Genomic DNA, 24,192 nt, shown 5'->3' on the forward strand with positions numbered 1-24,192 from the left:
AATAAAATAAAAAATACTACCAATTAAAAAATCTAAAAAATCTAAATTACAAATTACAAATTTAAAAAAACCTAACTATGAGAAAAATTAAAAAAATCTAAAATTACAAAAAATAATAAACACTAAATTGTCAAAAATAAAAAACACTAAGCTTACAAAAATAATAAACAAAATTATCAAAAATAAAAACAATTACACCTAATCTAATAGCCCTATACAAATAAAAACACCCCTTAGCCTACAATAAACTACCAATAGCCCTTAAAAAGGCCTTTTATAGTGCATTGCCCTAAGTTAAACAGCTCTTTTAACTGTAAAAAAAAATACAAAGTCCCCCCAACAGTAAAACCCACTACCCAACCAACCCCCCAAAATAAAACAAAACTAACTCTAAAAAAAAACTAAGCTACCCATTACCCCTAAAGGGGCATTTGTATGGACATTGCCCTTAAAAGGGCATTCAGCTCTTTTTCATTGCCCGCAAAAGGGCATTTAGCTCTTTTTCCAAAGCCAAAACCCTAATCTGAAAAAATAAAAAAAATACCTAACACTAACCCCAGAATATCTACTCACGGTTGCCGAAGTTTGGACATCCAGACGGCGAGAAGTCTTCATCCAGGCTGCGACATCTTCATCCATCGCAGGGGCGTCTTCTATCTTCATCCCGGCGGCGCTGAGTGTATCGGCGAAGACATCCAGCGTGGAGCTTCCTCTGCATATGGTCCCTGCCGTACACTGAAGCTTCAATGCAAGGTAGCCATTTCAAAATGGAGTACCTTGCATTCCTATTGACTGATTTGATTCTTAAAATTCAAATCAGCCAATAGGATGAGAGCTTCTAAAATCCTATTGGCTGTTCAAAACAGCCAATAGGATGAGAGCTACTGAAATCCTATTGGCTGTTCAAATCAGCCAATAGGATTTCAGTAGCCCTCATCCTATTGGCTGTTTTGAACAGCCAATAGGATTTTAGAAGCTCTCAGATTTTGTTTGTATTTTAATTATGTTTTGATAAATTACACCCTATATCCAGGGGTGTGTTGTTTCTAAAGGAGCTGTGAATTCTTTTTGGGAATTTTAATCACATTTTTGACCATTCTTTTATTGTATTTGAACCTGCTTGCCAGAATGAGCCAGCTGGTGGGCTCTTATCCATCCAGCCTGCCTGACTTGCACTGCAATATAGTGTGCCACAATTGTGAGTATATCTCATTGGAGGGTTACTTGGAGTTATCTTAATGATTGTAGTGATTTTCTGCACTATTGGATCCTCCTCTCCCCTCTTATCTTTCCACACAGTAAGATCTAAGGGTGCCATCCTGTCCTGAGTGAGACAGTTGGTGGGCTCTGATCTAATCCATAGATAAAATACCAAATATAAAAAATGGTAATAGCGTGCGCCTGGGGCAAAAAATAAAAATCAAATTCCAAAAATGGCAGATAATGAACTCGAAATGATTAATTAATCCTCATACGGTGTTGAATAGTGCAGTTACCAAGAAAACAATAATAATAGTTGAGGTGTGCCACTGGGTGAAGTAACCAATGTGAAAAGTGTAAATTTTGTAATGTGTGTGAAATAACCCTAAATATAAATCCAATATTGGATTGTTAGAAATATATATATGAACCTTAGTACAAGGCGGCCCAAAATACGGTTACTGGATCAGCAACAATAATCAAGCGGCTAAAATCATATAAAATATAACATATATGATATAAACTCTAAAAAATATATGAAGAAAAAAGCTTATCGTGATATGAGTCCCAAAAGTGGTGATAAAAGTTGGTAGCTGGAATCGTCAGTGTTTCTGAAATAAAATGCTAGGAATCTTTATCATCTCAGTGGAAGTGTTCAAAAGAAAATGTTCAAAGTGCAATCGGCAGCTGGTCTTGGCGGTGTCTGATCAGGACCCAATATCTAGAAATGATGCAAAAAAAGACAGCGCCTCATTGTGCAAGTAGGTTTCGTATGCGAGAATCACAGTGAAAGTGAAGACAAATAGAGATATACTCACAAGAGTATTGGCACCCTTATTGAAAGTGGTGCGAATAGGCAGGCTGACGTTTTTGCAGCAGTCAGTACGCTGTGCCGGATGACATCCGAAATCCTGAGCAGACGGCTGATGAAACGGCCAGGAGCTTGTGGCCGAGAAACGCGTAAAAGCTCACCACAAATAAAGTGTTTTTACTTTTTTATACTAAGCCTTGTATTATTTGGCTTTTATATCGTTGCTTGCCAAGCTTTTTTCATTACCAGCAGAGTTTTTTATCGAGTGTAGCTCTGCCGAGGACTGTTTTCTCATTACCAGCTTGCAGCGTTGATTACACACAGAGAGCAGCTGCACGCTGCCTCTTCCCACAGCACAGCTACAGAGGATTTGGACTCGATCTATTTGAGGAGAGCCCACAGCCGTCCGCTCAGGATTTCAGATGTCATCCGGCACAGCGTACTGACTGCTGCAAAAACGTCAGCCTGCCTATTCGCACCACTTTCAATAAGGGTGCCAATACTCTTGTGAGTATATCTCTATTTGTCTTCACTTTCACTGTGATTCTCGCATACGAAACCTACTTGCACAATGAGGCGCTGTCTTTTTTTGCATCATTTCTTATCTAATCCAGCCTGCCTGACTTGCACTGTATTATAGTGTGCCACCTTTGTGAGTACCTTTCTGTGGAGGGGATTTTTGAATACTTTCTGTATTTGTTGTAACTTTCTGCACCATTGGAGCGCCTTTTTTCTTTTTTTTCAATATTCTAGATTAGGTGTAATTGTTTTTATTTTCTTTCATATAATTGGCAAGAATCCATGAGCTAGTGATGTATTGGATATACAATCCTACCAGGAGGGGCAAAGTTTCCCAAACCTCAAAATGCCTATAAATACACCCTCAACATACCCACAATTCAGTTTTACAAACTTTGCCTCCTATGGAGGTGGTGAAGTAAGTTTGTGCTTGATTTTTATGATTTCTTCTATGATAAGCACTTCTAAGCATTCTGAAGCCCAATTCCTCTCAGAGTACAGTGTTTGTCAGAGGGATGTGAAGAGAGTATTGCCTATTGATTTTTTGGTTTCCCTCACGGGAAATCTTTTCAAGGGTTCTCTGTAATCGGTCGTAGGGATTCATCTCCTACCTCCCTTTTCAGATCAACAATATATTGTTATATACCATTACCTCTGCTGTTAGATTTCAGCACTGGTTTGGCTATCTGCTATATGTTGAAGGGTGTCTTTCGGTAAGTATGTATCATTATTTAAGACACTCTCAGCTATGGTTTGGTGCTTTATGTTTTAATGGGTGATATGTTTGTGACCAAAGCGCCTAACTGGATGGAGGCTAAGGTACTCCTAGTGCTTGTTGATGATTTTATTACACACAGACAATACACATTCATGGATCCATGCGATAAAAATACACTGAGTAAAATTAATTACAATACAATGTTAAAAACAGTCCAATAGTAAATGGATACAGTGTTTATTACAATAATAAAATATTAAAAATAGAAAATATATATAAAAGACTTTAAACTAAAAACTAAGGCCTAGATTTGGAGTTCGGCGGTAGCCGTCAAAACCAGCGTTAGAGGCTCCTAACGCTGGTTTTGGGCGCCCGCTGGTATTTGGAGTCAGTGATTAAAGGGTCTAACGCTCACTTTTCAGCCGCGACTTTTCCATACCGCAGATCCCCCTACGCCATTTGCGTAGCCTATCTTTTCGATGGGATCTTTCTAACGCTGGTATTTAGAGTAGTTTCTGAAGTGAGCGTTAGAGCTCTAACGACAAAACTCCAGCCGCCTGAAAATAGCAGGAGTTAAGAGCTTTCTGGCTAACGCCGGTTTATAAAGCTCTTAACTACTGTACCCTAAAGTACACTAACACCCATAAACTACCTATGTACCCCTAAACCGAGCTCCCCCCACATCGCCGCCACTCGATTAAAATTTTTAACCCCTAATCTGCCGACCGCCACCTACGTTATACTTATGTACCCCTAATCTGCTACCCCTAACACCGCCGACCCCTATATTATATTTATTAACCCCTAACCTGCCCCCCACAACATCACCGCCAGCTACTTAAAATAATTAACCCCTAATCTTCCGACCGCAAAGCGCCGCCACCTACGTTATCCCTATGTACCCCTAATCTGCTACCCCTAACACCGCCGACCCCTATATTATATTTATTAACCCCTAACCTGCCCCCCACAACATCGCCGCCAGCTACTTAAAATAATTAACCCCTAATCTTCCGACCGCAAAGCGCCGCCACCTACGTTATCCCTATGTACCCCTAATCTGCTACCCCTAACACCGCCGACCCCTATATTATATTTATTAACCCCTAATCTGCCCCCCACAACGTCGCCGACACCTGCCTACACTTATTAACTCCTAATCTGCCGAGCGGACCTGAGCGCTACTATAATAAAGTTATTAACCCCTAATCCGCCTCACTAACCCTATCATAAATAGTATTAACCCCTAATCTGCCCTCCCTAACATCGCCGACACCTACCTTCAATTATTAACCCCTAATCTTCCGATCGGAGCTCACCGCTATTCTAATAAATGGATTAACCCCTAAAGCTAAGTCTAACCCTAACACTAACACCCCCCTAAGTTAAATATAATTTTTATCTAACGAAATAAATTAACTCTTATCAAATAAATGATTCCTATTTAAAGCTAAATACTTACCTGTAAAATAAATCCTAATATAGCTACAATATAAATTATAATTATATTATAGCTATTTTAGGATTAATATTTATTTTACAGGCAACTTTGTAATTATTTTAACCAGGTACAATAGCTATTAAATAGTTAAGAACTATTTAATAGTTACCTAGTTAAAATAATAACAAATTTACCTGTAAAATAAATCCTAACCTAAGATATAATTAAACCTAACACTACCCTATCAATAAAATAATTAAATAAACTACCTACAATTACCTACAATTAACCTAACACTACACTATCAATAAATTAATTAAACACAATTCCTACAAATAAATACAATTAAATAAACTAGCTAAAGTACAAAAAATAAAAAAGAACTAAGTTACAGAAAATAAAAAAATATTTACAAACATAAGAAAAATATTACAACAATTTTAAACTAATTACACCTACTCTAAGCCCCCTAATAAAATAACAAAGCCCCCCAAAATAAAAAATTCCCTACCCTATTCTAAATTAAAAAAGTTACAAGCTCTTTTACCTTACCAGCCCTGAACAGGGCCCTTTGCGGGGCATGCCCCAAGAATTTCAGCTCTTTTGCCTGTAAAAAAAAACATACAATACCCCCCCCCCAACATTACAACCCACCACCCACATACCCCTAATCTAACCCAAACCCCCCTTAAATAAACCTAACACTAATCCCCTGAAGATCTTCCTACCTTGTCTTCACCATCCAGGTATCACCGATCCGTCCTGGCTCCAAGATCTTCATCCAACCCAAGCGGGGGTTGGCGATCCATAATCCGGTGCTGAAGAGGTCCAGAAGAGGCTCCAAAGTCTTCCTCCTATCCGGCAAGAAGAGGACATCCGGACCGGCAAACATCTTCTCCAAGCGGCATCTTCGATCTTCTTCCATCCGGAGCGAAGTGGCAGGATCCTGAAGACCTCCAGCGCGGAACATCCATCCGGACCGACGACTGAACGACGAATGACTGTTCCTTTAAGGGACGTCATCCAAGATGGAGTCCCTCGAATTCCGATTGGCTGATAGGATTCTATCAGCCAATCGGAATTAAGGTAGGAATTTTCTGATTGGCTGATGGAATCAGCCAATCAGAATCTAGTTCAATCCGATTGGCCGATCCAATCAGCCAATCAGATTGAGCTCGCATTCTATTGGCTGATCTCTGGTATCGAGAGTTGCATTTGCGGTAAAAATGCTCTACACTCCTTTTTTGGAGCCTAACGCAGCATTTGTTTGAACTCTCGATACCAGAGTTAAATTTATGGTGCGGCCAGAAAAAAGCCCGCGGAGCGTTAACAGTCCTTTTACCACCGAACTCCAAATCTAGGCCTAAGACTTTAAAATATGAGAAACGGTTTAAGGTATCTTCTATTAATAGGGAAGAAGATCCTCAGCTCGTAGACCTTCACTTGGTCAGATAAATAATGATAAATTATGTTTATCCAATAACTCCAATATTTATGTCCAGTAGAATAATGATGCAGATGTAATGTCTCCAATGATTGTGGCCAATAGAATGTGATAGTTCAGGTGTGATAAAAGAAAAAAGTGAATTGTGAGAAAACAATCTTCTACTAGCCTGTACGTCCAGTAAGATCAATGTGGATATATATATATATATATATATATATATATATGCAAGTAAAAAATAATAATAATAAAAAAATGATGAAAATGACTCAAAACTTATCAATGTGTCCAAATTCTTAAAAAACCTTTCCGTGATAAATGAAAGATACAAAAAATTCCAAAGTGGTGGTGTGAAAAAGTAGTAAAAAATACAATAAAATGTAAAAGAATAACGTGATGAATTAACTTCCAAAATAGAAAAATGCACTAAGATGTGCTCCTTAAAAGTACTCCTTAAATGTTCTCCTTAAGTGAGTATATTAGTATTCTGTGAGGTTACTAGTGATGATATAGAGAAATTCTAAATATCCTCCTGCAAAAGAGATGGATAATGGTATAGATCGTTTTAACAAAAATAGAAGAATGAAATTAGGCATACCAGTACTTCGGTCAACGTGTTTCGGCCTGTGATAGGCCTTTCTCAAGACTGGTTTACTAACTGTACATGGTGGCCTTTTATAGTAGTGGACCAGCTATGGCCGGAAATTCGCTAACCACTATTACTTCCGGTTTTGGAAAATGTCTAATAGAACATCATTGTACACATGTTAGTGTCATATTCTTGTTCATTACTTATATATTCATATTTACCCATTTGTTGTATGATAACTCTGTCTTATTTTCAAATTCTTACATTAATGTGCTGCTAGATTACCTAGCCTCCATATCTTCGTGATGTCACTTCCGGTTTGATATTATTCTTATTTTTGTAGTTTCCATATATTGTTTACTTTTATCTCAAACAGTATATTATGATCGCTTTAATTGCGATTCGGATGATAGTGTAAAACATATTCATTTCTTGGGTTTATTGTTCTATAAAATGTGCCAAAATTTTGTTAATCCTATTAGTCGTGACGTCACGTTTGTTTACAGGCGTTGGTCATTTGCCGTTCTATTACTGTTTTTTTCTAGGGTGTGTTTAGATCTTTATATTCCTATTGGGTGCCTGATATTAATTGATTTTATGAAATAATCGGAGGTATACTTGTCATATTTTTCCCTTACTGGCGTTGCAGTTTAAACTAATAAAAAAATGTATGATGGCGGATATTTCAAAATATATATTTGATTATATGATTACATTCATATGATCACTGTGTTTATCTAAGTATGTCAAGTTGATTTTGCTTAGAGAGGTCAGATATTGAATTAAATTCTCTCCTAAAGTGAGGCATATGGAAGTCCCATATATGTGTGATTTATATCGCACCTCCACCTTTGGGTGGAAATTACTTTCCATTCGTAATAATGTATATATAGTACTATATACTCTCATATATTTCCACCCAAAGGTAGAGGTGCGATATAAATCACACATATATGGGAATGCCTCTTTTAATACATGCTAGAATCTTATTAGCCTTTGAAGCCGCTGCCCTGCATTGTGCACCCATCTTTAGCTTGTTATCTATTACTACTCCCAAATCCCTTTCCTTCTCTGTTTGGCTAAGTCTTGTCCCTTTTAAAAAATACATTGCCTGCTTATTCTTACTTCCAAAATGTAGAACCTTGCATTTTCCCGTATTAAATCTAATTTTCCATTTACCTGCCCATATTTCTAATGTTTGCAGATACCTTTGTAATGAAAGTTCATCCTGCTCTGACCTAATGACCTTACTTAACTTAGTATCATCTGCAAAAATAGCGATGTCGCTATTTAATCCTTGCTCCAAGTCATTTATAAAAATATTAAAAAGAACAGGGCCAGTACAGATCCCTGGGGGACTTCACTGATTACCTTAGTAAATAGTTAATAATTATTTACTAACTAGTCTTTCTAGTTAAAATAAATACAAACTTACCTGTGAAATAAAAATAAAACCTAAGATAGCTACAATATAACTATTATTTTTTTTTGCAGGTAAGTATGTATTTAGTTTTAAATAGGATTTATTTAGTTAATAATTGTAAGGTTTATTTAGATTTATTTTAATTATATTTAAGTTAGGGGGTATTAGTGTTAGGTTAGGGTTAGGGTTAGTTTTAGGCTTAGGGTTAGGTTAGGGTTTGGTTTAGGGGTTAATAACTTTAGTATAGTGGCGGCGACATTGGGGGCAGCAGATTAGGGGTTAATAACTGTAATGTAGGTGGCGGCGATGTTAGGGGCAGCAGATTAGGGGTTAATAACTGTATGAAGGTGACGGCGATATCGGGGGTGGCAGATTAGGGGTTAATAACTGTATGTAGGTGGCGGCGATATCGTGGGCGGCAGATTAGGGGTTAATAACTGTAATGTAGGTGGCGGCGATGTTAGGGGCAGCAGATTAGGGGTGTTTAAACTCGGGGTTTATGTTAGGGTGTTAGGTTAAAACTTAACTTTTTCTTTCCCCATAGACATCAATGGGGTTGCGTTACGGAGCTTTTGTTTCCACGATCGCAGGTGTTAGTCTTTTTTTTGCCCGCTCTCCCTATTGATGTCTATGGAGAAATTGTGCACAAGCACGTCAAAGCAGCGCTTGATTTCGGTGCGGTATGGAGCTCAACGCAAACATATCGCCCCCGCGCAAGCCTGCTTTTTTAAAACCTGTAATAGCAGTGCTATAGGGAGGTGAAATAATACCGAAAATGTTGCGGTCGTTAATTTCCCTATAGTGTTTAAAACTCGTAATCTATCTGAATGTTAATAATCCTTTCTTTCATGTAATTGGCAAGAGTCCATGAGCTAGTGACGTATGGGATATACAATCTTACCAGGAGGGGCAAAGTTTCCCAAACCTCAAAATGCCTATAAATACACCCCTCACCACACCCACAATTCAGTTTTACAAACTTTGCCTCCTATGGAGGTGGTGAAGTAAGTTTGTGCTAGATTTCTACGTTGATATGCGCTTCTCAGCATGTTGAAGCCTGGTTCCTCTCAGAGTACAGTGAATGTCAGTGGGATGTGAAGGGAGTATCACCTATTGAATACAATGGTCTTCCTAACGGGGATCTATTTCATAGGTTCTCTGTTATCGGTCATAGAGATTCATCTCCTACCTCCCTTTTCAGATCAACAATATACTCTTATATACCATTACCTCTACTGATTTTCGTTTCAGTACTGGTTTGGCTATCTGCTATATGTGGATGGGTGTCTTTTGGTAAGTATGTTTCATTTACTTAAGACACTCTCAGCTATGGTTTGGCACTTTTTATATAAAGTTCTAAATATATGTTTGTACTTATATTTGCCATGATTCAGGTTTATCAGTATATTTCCTTTTTGCAGACTGTCAGTTTCATATCTGATAAATGCTTTTTTGGTGGGAAAATTACGTTTGTTGACGCAAATTCGTTATTTCTGGCGTCTTAGTTGGCGCTGAGTCTTTTCACGAGGTTGCGTCATCTATAATGCTCGAGTTTCGTTCCGGCCGTTTTTGGTGGCAAAATTTTTTTTTCAGTTTGTGGTGCGTCATACTTGGCGCCAAACATTTTTTCATTATTTAAGACCTCATTCCTTTTGCCTCTGGTCTTTTTTTCTATGTCAGAGGCCTATTCTGTTTGCATTTTTTCCCATTCCTGAAACTGTCATATAAGGAACTTGATAATTTTGCTTTATATGTTGTTTTTTCTTTTACATACTGCAGGATGTCTCAATCTGATCCTGTCTCAGAATCTACTACTGGAATCCTGCTGCCTGATATCGGTTCTACCAAAGCTAAGTGCATTTGTTGTAAACTTGTGATAACTGTTCCTCCAACTGTGGTTTGTAATAGTTGTCATGATAAACTATTACATGCAGAGAATGTTTCCATCAGTAGTAGTTCATTACATGTTGCTGGTCCTTTAACATCTAATGCTCAGGATATTCCTGTAAATTTAAGAGAATTTATTTCTGATTCCGTTCAGAAGGCTTTGTCTGCCATTCCGCCTTCTAATAAACGTAAAAGGTCTTTTAAAACTTCTCATAGAGTTGATGAATTTTCTAATGACCGACAACATACTGATTTATCTATCTCTGATGAGGATCTGTCTGATTCAGAGGATCCTGCCTCAGATATTGACACTGACAAATCCTCTTATTTATTTAAAATGGAGTATATGCGTTCTTTATTAAAAGAAGTGTTGATTGCATTAGATATGGAGGAGACTAGTCCTCTTGATACTAAAACTAGTAAACGTTTAAATTCAGTTTATAAACCTCATGTAGTTATTCCAGAGGTTTTTCCAGTTCCTGATGCTATTTCAGATATGATTTCTAAGGAATGGAATAGACTGGGTACTTCTTTTACTCCTTCTTCAAAGATTAAAAAATTGTATCCTTTGCCTACTGATAGATTGGAGTTTTGGGAAAAGATCCCCTTTGCTCGTTTTCACATGAGACCTCTTCAGCTTTGTATGCTGAACCAATGGTGCAGGGATTATACAAGGATATCACAATTAATATCCTTAAATCCCAATGTTCGACTATCTCTGACTTGGTGGTTAGATCACCATCGTATAGTTCAAGAGGCCTCTTTTGTTCGTCCAACCTGGACTGTGATCACAACAGATGTGAGTCTTTCAGTTTGGGGAGCTGTCTGTGGATCTCTGACAGCACAAGGGGTTTGGAAATCTCAAGAGGCGTGATTACCAATCAATATTTTGGAACTCTGTGCAATTCTCAGAGCTCTTCAGTTTGGCCTCTATTGAAGAGAGAGCCATTTATTTGTTTTCAGACAGACAATGTCACAACTGTGGCATATGCCAATCATCAGGGTGGGACTCACAGTCCTCAGGCTATGAAAGAAGTATCCCGGATACTTGTTTGGGCAGAATCCAGCTCCTGTCTAATTTCTGCGGTCCATATGCCAGGTATAGACAATTGGGAAGCGGATTATCTCAGTCATCAAGCTTTACATCCGGGAGACTGGTCTCTTCACCCAGATGTGTTTTTTCAAATTGTTCAGATGTGGGGCCTTCCAGAAATAGATCTGATGGCATCTCATCTAAACAAGAAACTTCCAAGGTACCTGTCCAGGTCCAGGGATCCTCAGGCGGAAGCAGTAGATGCATTGACACTTCCTTGGAGTTATCAACCTGCCTATATTTTTCCGCCTCTAGTTCTTCTTCCTAGAGTGATTTCCAAGATCATCATGGAGCAATAGTTTGTGCTGCTGGTGGCTCCAGCATGGGCTCACAGGTTTTGGTATGCGGATCTTGTTCGGATGTCCAGTTGCCACCATGCATAAGCAGTGTCTTGGTTTTGCAACCTGACTACATCCTTCCGCCTCCGTTTTTTTCTTCCAAAAGTGATTTTTAAGATCATATTGAAACAGTGTCATGTGTTTCTGATAGCATCAGCATGACCTCACAGGTGTGGTATGTGGATCTTGTTCAGATGTCCAAGTTGCCATCCTTGGTCGCTTTCTCTTTGGCCATCCCTTTTGTTCTGGGGGCTATTTTTCCATCAGGATGTCAAATTACTAATTTGGGGGTATGGAAATTGATAAGTGTTTAGTCATAGAGGTTTCTCTGACTTAGTTTGTATCACTATGTTGCAGGCTTATAAGTCTGTTTCAAGGAAAATGTATTATCAGGTTTGGAAAAACCTATATTTTATAGTGTTCTTTTCATAAATTCTCTTGGCATTCTTTTAGAATTCCTAGTTTTTTTTTTCAGTTTTCCAGGATGGTTTGGATAAGTTTGTCTGCAATTTTTTTGAAGGGACAAATCTCTTTCTCTTTCTTTCTGTTTTATTTTCTAGAAAGCTTCTTTAAACTTCCTGATATTCACTGTTTTGTTCAGGCTTTGGTTGGTATCAAGCCTGTTCATTTATTAATTTCTCCTTTTTGGAGTCTTATTTGGTTTGAAGATTATCTACTTTCTCCTTATCTGTTTTTTTTTTTTCATTTAGATAAGTTGTTTTGTGGACTTCTTTTTTTTCCTAAGGTTGTGAATTTGAACAACATTAGGAATAGTTCCTTCTTTGTGTCCTAATCCTAAATAATTCTTTGAGAGTTCTTTACATCCTTGAATGTGGTAAGAGCTTTATAATTCTATATCAAGGTTACTAGGATTTCTGAAGACTTCTAGTCTATCTGCTGTTTTTCTGGTTCCAGAAAAGGTTAGGAAGCCTCTGCCATTTCTTTGGCATCCTGATTAAAGCTTTTGTTTTTCAAGGCTTATTTCGAGGCAGGGCAGGCTCCGCATCAGAGTTTTTCAGCTCATTCTACTAAGTTCAGTCGCCATTTCTTGGGCTTTTTTAGAATGAAGCTTAGGTTGATCAAATTTGCAAATCAGTAATTTGGTCTTCTTTGCATACTTTTATTGTTTTTACCATTTTTATGTATTTGCTTCTTTTGAAGCAGTCTTTGGTAGAAAAAGTTCTTCAGGCAGCTTTGATTCTACTGCTTTTGATTTTAAGTGTTTTCAAGGAAAACTTATTTATTGTGCGGATTTAATTGCTCAGTGGAAATAGCTGTTGTTATTTTATCCCTCCCTTTCTAGTGACTCTTCTGTAGACTTCAACATCTTGGGTATTTCTATCCCATACATCACTAGCTCATGGATGTCAATTACATGAAAGAAATCATAATTTATGTAAGAACTAACCTGATAAATGAATTTCTTTCATATTGGCAAGAGTCCATGAGGCCCACCCTTTTATGGTGGTTATGTTTTTTGTATAAAAGCACAATTATTTTTCCAGTTCCTCTTTTTGTATGCTTTCTACTCCTTATTTTATCACCCCACTACTTGGATATGTGTTAAACTGAATTTAAACGTTTACTAGTTTTAGTATCAAGAGGACTAGTCTCCTCCATATCTAATGCAATCAACACTTCTTTTAATAAAGAACGCATATACTCCATTTTAAATAAATAAGAGGATTTGTCAGTGTCAATATCTGAGGCAGGATCCTCTGAATCAGACAGATCCTCATCAGAGATAGATAAATCAGTATGTTGTCGGTCATTAGAAAATTTATCAACTCTATGAGAAGTTTTAAAAGACCTTTTACGTTTATTAGAAGGCGGAATGGCAGACAAAGCCTTCTGAATGGAATCAGAAATAAATTCTCTTAAATTTACAGGAATATCCTGAGCATTAGATGTTAAAGACCAGCAACATGTAATGAACTACTACTGATGGAAACATTCTCTGCATGTAAAAGTTTATCATGACAACTATTACAAACCACAGCTGGAGGAACAGTTATCACAAGTTTACAACAAATGCACTTAGCTTTGGTAGAACCGATATCAGGCAGCAGGATTCCAGTAGTAGATTCTGAGACAGGATCAGATTGAGACATCTTGCAGTATGTAAAAGAAAAAACAACATATAAAGCAAAATTATCAAGTTCCTTATATGACAGTTTCAGGAATGGGAAAAAATGCAATCAGAATAGGCCTCTGACATAGAAAAAAAGACCAGAGGCAGAAGGAATGAGGTCTTTAACTTAAATAATGAAAAAATGTTTGGCGCCAAGTATGACGCACCACAAACTGAAAAAAAAATTTTGCCGCCAAAAACGTCCGGAACGAAACTCGAGCATTATAGATGACGCAACCTCGTGAAAAGACTCAGCGCCAACTAAGACGCCAGAAATAACGAATTTGCGTCAACAAACGAAATTTTCCCACCAAAAAAGCATTTATCAGATATGAAACTGACAGTCTGCAAAAAGGAAATATACTGATAAACCTGAATCATGGCAAATATAAGTACAAACATATATTTAGAACTTTATATAAAAAGTGCCAAACCATAGCTGAGAGTGTCTTAAGTAAATGAAACATACTTACCAAAAGACACCTATCCACATATAGCAGATAGCCAAACCAGTACTGAAACGAAAATCAGTAGAGGTAATGGTATATAAGAGTATATTGTTTATCTGAAAAGGGAGGTAGGAGATGAATCTCTATGACCGATAACAGAGAACCTATGAAATAGATCCCCGTTAGGAAGACCATTGTATTCAATAGGTGATACTCCCTTCACATCCCTCTGACATTCACTGTACTCTGAGGGGAACCAGGCTTCAACATGCTGAGAAGCGCATATCAACATAGAAATCTAGCACAAACTTACTTCACCACCTCCATAGGAGGCAAAGTTTGTAAAACTGAATTGTGGGTGTGGTGAGGGGTGTATTTATAGGCATTTTGAGGTTTGGGAAACTTTGCCCCTCCTGGTAGGATTGCATATCCCATATGTCACTAGCTCATGGACTCTATGAAAGAAATTAATTTATCAGGTAACTTCTTACATAAATTATGTTTTTTATAATTTAGTTTATTATTTTTTGTAAGCTTAGTGTTTTGTATTTTTCCTAATTTAGTTTTTATTATTTTTTGTAATTTTAGATTTTTTAATTTTTCTTGTAGTGTTATTTTTTTTTAAATTTGTAATTTAGATATTTTTTAATTGGTAGTATGTTTTATTTTATTAGAATAGTAAGGTTAGGTTAATTTATAGTGTTGTTATTTTTATTTCACAGGTAAGTTTTTATTTATTTAAATATAGTTATGTTATCATTTTAATTTAAAGTTAGGGGGTTGTTTAGGGGTTAATAGTTTAATTTAGTGTTTTGCGATGTGGGGGGCGGCGGTTTAGGGGTTAATATGTTTATTTATTGGTGGAGATGTGGGAGGCCAGAGGTTTAGGAGTTAATAACTTTATAATAGTGTCGGCGATGTCAGGGAGAGGTGGAATACGGGTTAATAGCTTTATTATAGTATCGGCAATGTCGGGGAACGCCGGAATAGGGGTAATACATGTATTTTAGTGGCGGTGATGTCGGGGAGCGGCGGAATAGGGGTTAATAATTTTTATTAGTGTCGGCGATGTCAGGAGCGGCAGATTAGGGTTTAATAAATGTATTTATTAGTCGCAATGTGGGTGGGTGGCAGATTAGGGGTTAATAGGTTTAATATAGTGTTTGCGATACGGGAGGGCGGAGGTTTAGGGGTTAATAGGTAGTGTATGGGTGTTACTGTACTTTGTAACACTTTAGTTATGAATTTTGTGAAACATTTTTTGCCGCAAAACTCATAACTACTGCTCTTAGATGGCGGGATCGATCGTGTGGGTATAGGCTGTAATGAAAGCTTTTTAGCCTCATCGCACAACCTGTAATACTGGAGCTATGAAAATCCCACGCAAAAACTTCATTTTTTTTAGTGCGGAATGGACGTTGCGTTACAGGCTAAAATGCTTGCGGTATAGCTATACCTACACAACTCGCAATAGCTGTATTACTGCCATTACGCTTAAATTGCCATTTTTCAGCGTTAAAAGCCGTAACGCAAAACTCGTAATCGACCTGTTTTTTTGCTATCGTTGTTGTTATTAAAGGACCAGTAAACACAGTAGATTTGCATAATCAACAAATGCAAGATAACAAGACAATACAATAGCATTTACTCTGAATTTCAAATGAGTAGTAGATTCTTTTCTAACACATTTCAAAGTTATGTATATTTCCACTCCCCCTATACCATGTGATAGCAATCAGCCAATCACAAATGCATATACGTATAGTCTGAGTTCTTGCACATGCTCAGTAGGAGCTGGTGACTCAAAAAGGGTAAATATAAAAGACGGTGCACATTTTTTTTAATGGAAGTAAATTGTAAAGTTGTTATGCTGTATCTGAATCATGAAAATGTAATAAAACCTGAGTGTCTCTTTAAGTGTTGAAATAGGCTAGACAATAGATTTTAGTAGATGCAGGTAGGGTTGCCAGGTGTCCGTTATTAGACCGGACTGTCTGGTATTTCAGGCTACTGCCCGGTAATTTTATTTTAAAAAAAACGGACATAGCCTTTGCAGTTTTCTTTAAAAAAAAAAATTATGCCTGGCTTGTGACTGCTGCTAGCTGCTTACCCGTAACCCCACACAACCAACCAGCCCCTGTTTAGCTAATAGCCCGTGTGTCTCAGTCTCACTCTCAACTCAGGCTCTGCTCAGCTGTCTGATTGGATCATCATCTTTCTGATCTGATTCCTGACAGTGATGTGCAGAGCCGGAGTTGAGTCGGGGCCTCTCTCTGCGCTGCCTGCCGTATCGCACGTGATCACGCGGGTCACGTGAGCGTGACGTCATCACGCCAGAGAACAGAAGACCCGCTCTCAGCAGCCTCAGTCTGTGTGTCATTCATTGCCTGCAGGCGCGGCAGAGGCAGAGAGAGTCTGAGTGCAACTGCAGAGTGACAGCCAGCCAGAGCCAGCCCAGCAATAAGTTAGTGAGTAGTGACAGCCAGCCAGAGAGCAGCCCAGCAATAAGTTAATAGTGCGTGCTGCCCTGCTAGTCTGCTTCCCTCCCTTGTTGTGAAAAATTGTGAATTTTGAAATAATAATGTGATAACTCTGCTGTTATTTTAATTTAACAGACACTGTGAAGGCAAGTGTGTGTGCCTGAATAAGTCATCATAAATTATCTACACTGTGTCACACAAATCTCATTGAAGCAGCAGCCAGCCAATATATTATATATATATATATATATATATATAAAATATATAATATATATGTGTGTGTGTGTATATATATATATATATATATGTATGTATATATATATATTTATATATATATATGTGTGTGTGTGTGTGTATATATATATATATATGTATGTAAATTTCACCGCAAACTAATCTCCCCCCCCCCCCCGCAGTTTTTTTTCTTGGGTATTCGGTATTTTTGTGGAGGACACCTGGCAACCCTAGATGCAGGTGCTTTTCTTTTTTTAGTAAAAAAAGCAAAAAAGTATTTGCTGAGATAAAGGGCTCCCGTGAATATGACAGCTGGACCTCGCTGCAAGCGCGCAGCAACACTGCACAACCATTTGCTTGTACAATGCCACCCCTTCCCGTTGGCAGCTATTCTGCATAGATGGGATGATTTCCCTTAGTCACACTTTAGGTAGTACTTCCATATTAGTGCCCTTTCTTTTTGTACTTGAATACCTCTTTAATTACTTTAAGGTAGCAGTCTTTGCATTCTATCTAACTGAGATGTTTTCAGTGACTCTATACTTAGATCAGTATCTTTTCCATGCATTGGTTTTGTCATTACTCATTTACACACAATAGTCAGTTACATAAAAATAACTTTATGTTGTTATTGACCCTAAACATTATGCATAGTGATTACATTTAAAGGAATATGATTCAGATAGAGCATGCAACTTTCTAATTTACTCCTGTTATCAGCTTTTCTTTGTTCTCTTGGTATCTTTATTTGAAAAAGCAACAAATGAACACAAAGTAACAGTATTAAGCCATGCACATGTTATCCTCTCGCTAGTGGACGCAGCATGCTAACATTCCTTTCTGTCCATTATTCATATATCAATACAGTATATAAAAAAGGTGAGAATACAATTTTTAAAAAAAACTTTCCAATTTACTTATATTATCTGATTTGCATCATTCTCTTTGTATCCTTTGTTGAAAAAAAACAGCAATACAATACTAGGAGCTATGTGAATGCATTGGGTGAGCCAATGATATGAGGCATATACGTGCAGCCACTAATCAGTAGGATATCAAGAGAATCAAATATATTAGATAATAGAAGTTATTGGAAAGTTGTTTAAAATCACATGCTCTATTTGAAAAATGAGAGAACAAAATTGTGTTTTATGTCCCTTTAATAGTTGCAAGAAAGATAAACTCAATTGCATATAATGGAGCTAATCTTGCAACTTACAGCTGTGTTGAAGGGGAGGGGTTAACACTATTTATTACTGTTATAAATATGTTTTGCAGTGCCCCACTATTAGTTCTTTGTTTACAAATTACCAAGAGAATCAAACAAATTTGATAACAGAAGAACATTGGAAAATTGTATAAAATGGTATGCGCTGTCTGAATTATAAAAGAAAAATGTTGGTTGTATGTCCCTTTAACAGACAATATGTTACTGTGTCATTTTAAGGTACAGGAAGAGGAACAGATGCAGATTTCTCTTGGTCTCACGTGGCGTTTATGAAAGAGGATAAGAAAGAAAAAAAAGAACAACATTTGTACAAAGTATATTAGCTCTCCATTTCTAATTATATCTTTCAGATGTCTGAATGCAAAATAGACTGCAAAAAGAACTCGTTGCTCTGTTGTTTCAGGGAGGTATCAAAGAAAAAACAAAGAGCTTTTAAATCATTTAACAGAGTCTCAGGACCCGGCAGGCAATACTAAAACTTTTTACATGAGTAACAGCAAAACTCTAGTCTGATATTTTTGTACAGACTGTGGGCCTGTTAAAGCGCACACGCTGGTTCCTAGAATATCAGATTTTGGAGGGTGGCACATTTTTTGCTCCTTAGAGTGCCCTACAACACAGGGCATGTGTCCCTATTTATAAATATGTCTCCCAGGCGTTTGCAGGGTGTGTAATTCCTTCATGTGTAGGCTGACCATATTGCCGCTTTAAGAAGGAACACATATGAAAAATACAAAACCATTTCTTTAAACAGCCCTGACATATGTATTTTTCATATGTGTCCCTTTTTAAAGCGGCAATATGGTCAGCCTATTCATGTGTTCACAGATAAACTGTGCATACGCCTTACCACCTGCTGGCAAAATGGCTACTTAGAAGCTAAATAATGTCATTTGCAATATTGCTCATAATACTGGAGGTGATGTTGCATGTGACATTATTTAACGTTACCTGGGAAAGACATCCATTTGCCAGGAGAGATGACACATACACACATTTTCACATGTTGCATGTGAGGAAACAGCTCTTGAAGCTGAGAAACGCATTGCTGTGCAACTCTGTATTTTTAATAAATACATTTTTATTATACCACACTTGCTACATGTTTTTTTTTTTTATCATCCCTTATCAAGTTAGGAGCCAGATGGATCTAATTGCCAGTGACTTGAGGGAGGTTCAGTTTGCTGGATGCAGCACCCATCTTGTGCGGCCTTACAATAGTGAGTGCATATTTTGTACTTTTTGCTCTAACAAGACTATACTTGGCCATGTGGCACTCCTGTCTTTTGTTTGTTTTTTCCATAGTCAAATTGAGTATTTCTAACCACAGGGATCAAGGAATTATTGGAGCACCATATACCCATATGCAAAAGTAGTAAATGTGAGTGTGGGTCCCTGGCAGTAAATCCCTGCAATATGCAAGGGGCTGGTAATTTGAGATTAAACCCCTTCTCTGTGTGGGATACTAGCAATATAGGGTTTAAATCACTTCACTGTATGGCAAACCTGCCATATGAAGATAGATCAATACCCAGTGTGGAACTAGCCTTAGAGGGGGTTAAATTATCGCACTGGCTGTGTTTGCCATAAGTGTGATTATTCTCTGTACTGTATGTTACTGGCTACAATGGGGTAAAATCACTGCATGATGTGTGTTACTGGCAATATGGGGCTTAGGCCATACTATTATATGTTTATGGAAATAAGGGTAATACATCAATGATCTATATATTAATGTCAATATAGGGTTAAATTCCTTAGTTTACTTAGTATATTACTAAATTAAGGAAATTACATTATTGATCTGTGTTCAATCTTTGCACTATGTGTGCTGCTGACAATATATGGCTTTATTAGTAATATGTGGGTTAAATCAATGCGCTTCAAATATTATTGGTGGTAATCAGGTTAAACCAATGATATATGTGTATTACAAGAAATATAGCTTCAAATCCCTGTATTGTGGGAATTACTGCCATCAATAAGCTATAGATGATGTTGTTGCCCTGGAACAGAATCTTTAAGGTGGGCAGTTTCAGTGAAATATGGTGCAAAAGTTAAAAATGGTAAAACTAGATTGCCTTTTTATCAAGATCAATGGAGGAATTGAGGTTTGGAAGAAAGGGAAAAACTCATCCAGAGCCTAAAACAAAGTGGGACAACAAAGGGAAGTGAAGAACAAACTCAAATAGCCCACATAATGCAGAGTTTTGAACTTGCATTGTGCTTTTGTAAATACCCATGTGTCATAACCCATGTGGAGGAAGTTTAGGATTTAAAGTGACACTCATTAACAAATTGTGCACAGTCTTTTTATATTTATACTTTTTGAGTCTCCAGCTCCTACTGAGCATGTGCAAGAATTCACATACTATATGTATATGCAGTTTTGATTGGCTGATGGCTCTCACATGATACAGGAGGAGTGGAAATAGACATAACTTTCAAATTTGTCAGAAAAAAAAATCTACTACTCATAAGTTTAGACTAAGGGCTCTTGCATTGTCTTGTTGTCATGCATCTGTTGATTATGTAAATCTACTGTATTTACTGGTTCTTTAAGGATTTAAAATAGATACTATTAAGCATAATATATAGGGTGCAATGAAACAAGTCATATGACTTTCAAAATATTTTGGAAATTTGCTCATTGACTGATAGGTATTTCCTTTTAAATTTGATTTGGCTCCCAATTAGTATTTGTAGCTAAGAGCTAATGAGCCTTAAAGGGGCATAAAACCCAAAATATTTATTTCATGATTCAGATAGAGAATACAATTTTAAACAACATTCCAATTTACTTCTATTATCTAATGTTCTTCATTCTTTAGATATCCTTTGTTGAAGAAATAGCAATGCACATGAGGAGCCACGAATCAGCAGCTAGCCTATTTAGATATACTTTTTAACAAAGAATATCAAGAGAATAAAGCAAATTAGATAATAGAAGTAAATTGGAAAGTTATTTAAAATTGCATGCTTTCTAAACCATGAAAGAAAAAAAATTGGGTTTCATGTCCCTTTAACAGCCTTAACAGGAAGTATACAGCTGATACATCCATCATTAGTATCAAGTCACATTTAAACAGCTTTTACATTTTTTATTTTGTCATAAGTAAATAAAAAACACCATGGCCCCCATTTATTAAGTTCTGTGCAGACAATATTCCCACATAGGGAACCTGTCCTCACACCTTTGGGCCCTTTAATGTAGCATTGGTTGCCATAATTTATGACTGCATAAGCAACCACGTATACAACTGCATCGCATGCTCTCACACAATTAATTGAGAACAGGGCTTGTCAGTAATTCCTGACCAATGAGTCTGGGTTGTCTGACATCTGCAACGTCTGAGGTTGCAGATAGGTTTAGATGCAGTGACCACAAGACTGGTGCAGACTTGCAACAGTTTATATACTGAGCAGTGTTTTTCTCTTTTTCAAATATGATTTTGTAGAGATAATATAGTGACATGTTAGTTATACAATGAAGCAAAAAATAAGTTCAGTTTAGAGTATTACATAAAGAAAATACTACACAGTACTATCTTTAGCAGATACACCTGCACATACTGTATTTATGGACACTAACGCTATTCCTCAATATAAAGCAACACTTTAATTTCTAGATTGTTACACAAAGTTCTATGTCATTATTGTTGCAGCTACCTGAATAAGATCATTATTTATGTGCATTTCAAGACACCCCTTTATATTTTTAGGCCAGATTTCATGAAAGAGATATAAAAGAATGAAAAGAAAATGCTATAAAGTGTTAGAGCAATTTATTATTGCACTGTTGTTTGCATGTAACTATGTGTTTAACACTTATAAATTCAGAATTAAACACAAACAATATATATATAAAAACATTCATTGATTATAAATCTATGGAAAACTATTTTTAAGAGTAAAACTGTTGCCGACGTAACATTCACTGTGTAAAAATGTAACATTCTGTATCATACACACAGTGCTTTGATGGTAAAATCACATGTATTTAATTTAACTGAACTAAATTAGCAAGTATATGCTTTTAGTTTCTGTCATTAACAATAAAGCTTTTTTGAAGTCATCTTTCAAATTAATAATCACATGACACATTAGTAGATTAGAATGATGCCTACTATTAATAAAAAAAAGCTTATCTGTTGTCCTATGCTCTTCTGCAACGTTGGGTTTATTCTTTTCTGCATTATGCAAGTGTTTTGGCGCAAAAAGTAAAAAATATGCTTGTTTCCCATGACATTAGTAGCACATTGTCTCAGGGAAGAATGTATATTTAAGCTAATTTAAACTTGAGTGCTCATGTACCTTAGCTCAGGGTTCTTTAAACCACGGGTCGGGACCTATTACTGGGTCTCAACACCATGTTTACTGGGTCGCAACTTATGTGCATGTTGTAGGAAAGTGTGTCTGGTTTGTGTTTTAAATGAGAGCGTGTTAAATGAGTGTGTGTGTGTGTTATGGGAGTGTATGTGTGTTAATACCTTTTACAACACTTTCAAGGGTGACTACAATCAGGAATAAAGTACACACATATTTCAGTCACTTTGCCAAAAATTGCAGCTATCTTGTGAACAAGCATGAAAATAGGGTCACAAAGGCATTTGGCATCATGGCCCTGGGTCTTGTGAAAAAAAAGTTTGAAGAACCCTGCATGTTAAACCTAGTTTATTTAGGTCAAGGTATTTCCTAGTGACCACTTGCCACTTTGTACATGTAGTGTATTTTACACATTATATATTTTCCTTAAAAGTCTCCATTCACAATTTTTTTTCACACAAGATGTCTTTACAAGGAAAAAAATAACTGTCCAATTCAAAATACTAGCAATAAAAAAATGCAAATTGAAATGATATAACACCGCAACTAAAATTACCTTACTGGTTTCACAATTGAAATCCTCACAGTATGCGGCATTGCCTCTTTTTTATATCAGGCAGTACACAGAAAGATATTTTCCTTGTCATTATTCTGAGATTTTATTTATAAGGATTTTTTGCAATGTCACACAATTTTAACAATTAAAAGTGCGTTTCTATGTAGAAGTTCATTGCCTAATAGTCACCACATTTTTCTGTACAATTTAAATATTTAGGGGTTATCAATAAATGATGAGCCTTTAGTATTTAAATTGACCTAATTGTATATAGTTTACTAAAACATAACAGTGTATTGAGAAGCAGGCTCTGTAAAATAAATGTAATTTGCAGCTGGCTTAAAAGCTTACGTAAGACATGTTTAGACTACAACCACAATTACACATTTAAATGAAAAGCAAAACAAGAAAATAAACTGCAAAAGATCACTACATACCTATTTTGTAAGAGAATAATATCCAAAAAAGAGTTGTCATGTTGCCACCAAGTTACGAGTGCTTGCAAAAAAATGGCACAGGAAATCAAACAACTACTGAGAGGAGGAGTTTTAAAACACAAGTAACTGTCAATCTTAAGTATTACATTTTTTCTTCTTTAAAAGGGTATTGAAGCCAAAGCTAACATTTTTTAGGATTCTAATACAGCAAACAATTTAAATAAAAAAAGGAACACACAAAAGCCGCACTATATGATAACTCTTTCTTTTAGTATACATTGTTGTTTTGTGCGCATGAGAGCGCACTTAGGCAGTGTCAGGAGTGTGTACGTCTTGAGTAGTAATTGACCAACATGTCAACAAAGGATACCAAACTGTAGAGATACAAATTATACTATAACTAAATTGAAAAGTAAATTGAAGTTTAAAGGGGCATGAAAGTCAAAATTAAAATTTCATGGTTTAGATACGGCTTTCAATTTTAAGTTTACTTCTATTATAAAATTTACTTTGTTGTCTTGGTATCTCTTTTCGAAAAGAATACCTAGGTGGGCAGCAATGTTCTACAGGAAGCAAGCTGGTGATTGGTGTTTACTCATATGCTTCTTGTCATTTGTTCACCAGATGTGCCCAGCTAGCTCCCAGTAGCTTACTTTAGCTAGAGCCTACATTTCAAGTGGAGCGTTACCAAAAGCTCAGGGTGCACTATGATTATTGCTAGACCATGCTAAGATTAGCTCGCAATCTGGTATTACAAGTCCATGGTAAAACAGAATTAGAACACAAAGTTAATTGGCTAAAAATGTTAGTGCTACTTAAAGGGACATGAAACCCAAACAATTTTGTTCATGATACAGTTAAAACATACAATTTTAAACAACTTTCCAG

General features: G+C 36.7%; 1 protein-coding gene across 1 annotated transcript in view; it reads right to left on the reverse strand.

Annotated features, from left to right (window-relative positions):
- P2RY8 (P2Y receptor family member 8) overlaps positions 1 to 23,351 on the reverse strand; it is a 245,412-nt gene extending 222,061 nt beyond the window's left edge. Inside the window, exon 1 of the mRNA XM_053706429.1 lies at positions 23,305 to 23,351. The gene's annotated coding sequence lies outside the window, so the exon portion shown is untranslated. The remainder of the gene's footprint in view (positions 1 to 23,304) is intronic.
- Between the last annotated feature and the right edge of the window lie 841 nt (positions 23,352 to 24,192).

This window comes from Bombina bombina, chromosome 3 (assembly GCF_027579735.1).
Source record: "Bombina bombina isolate aBomBom1 chromosome 3, aBomBom1.pri, whole genome shotgun sequence".
Classification (NCBI taxonomy): domain Eukaryota; kingdom Metazoa; phylum Chordata; class Amphibia; order Anura; family Bombinatoridae; genus Bombina; species Bombina bombina.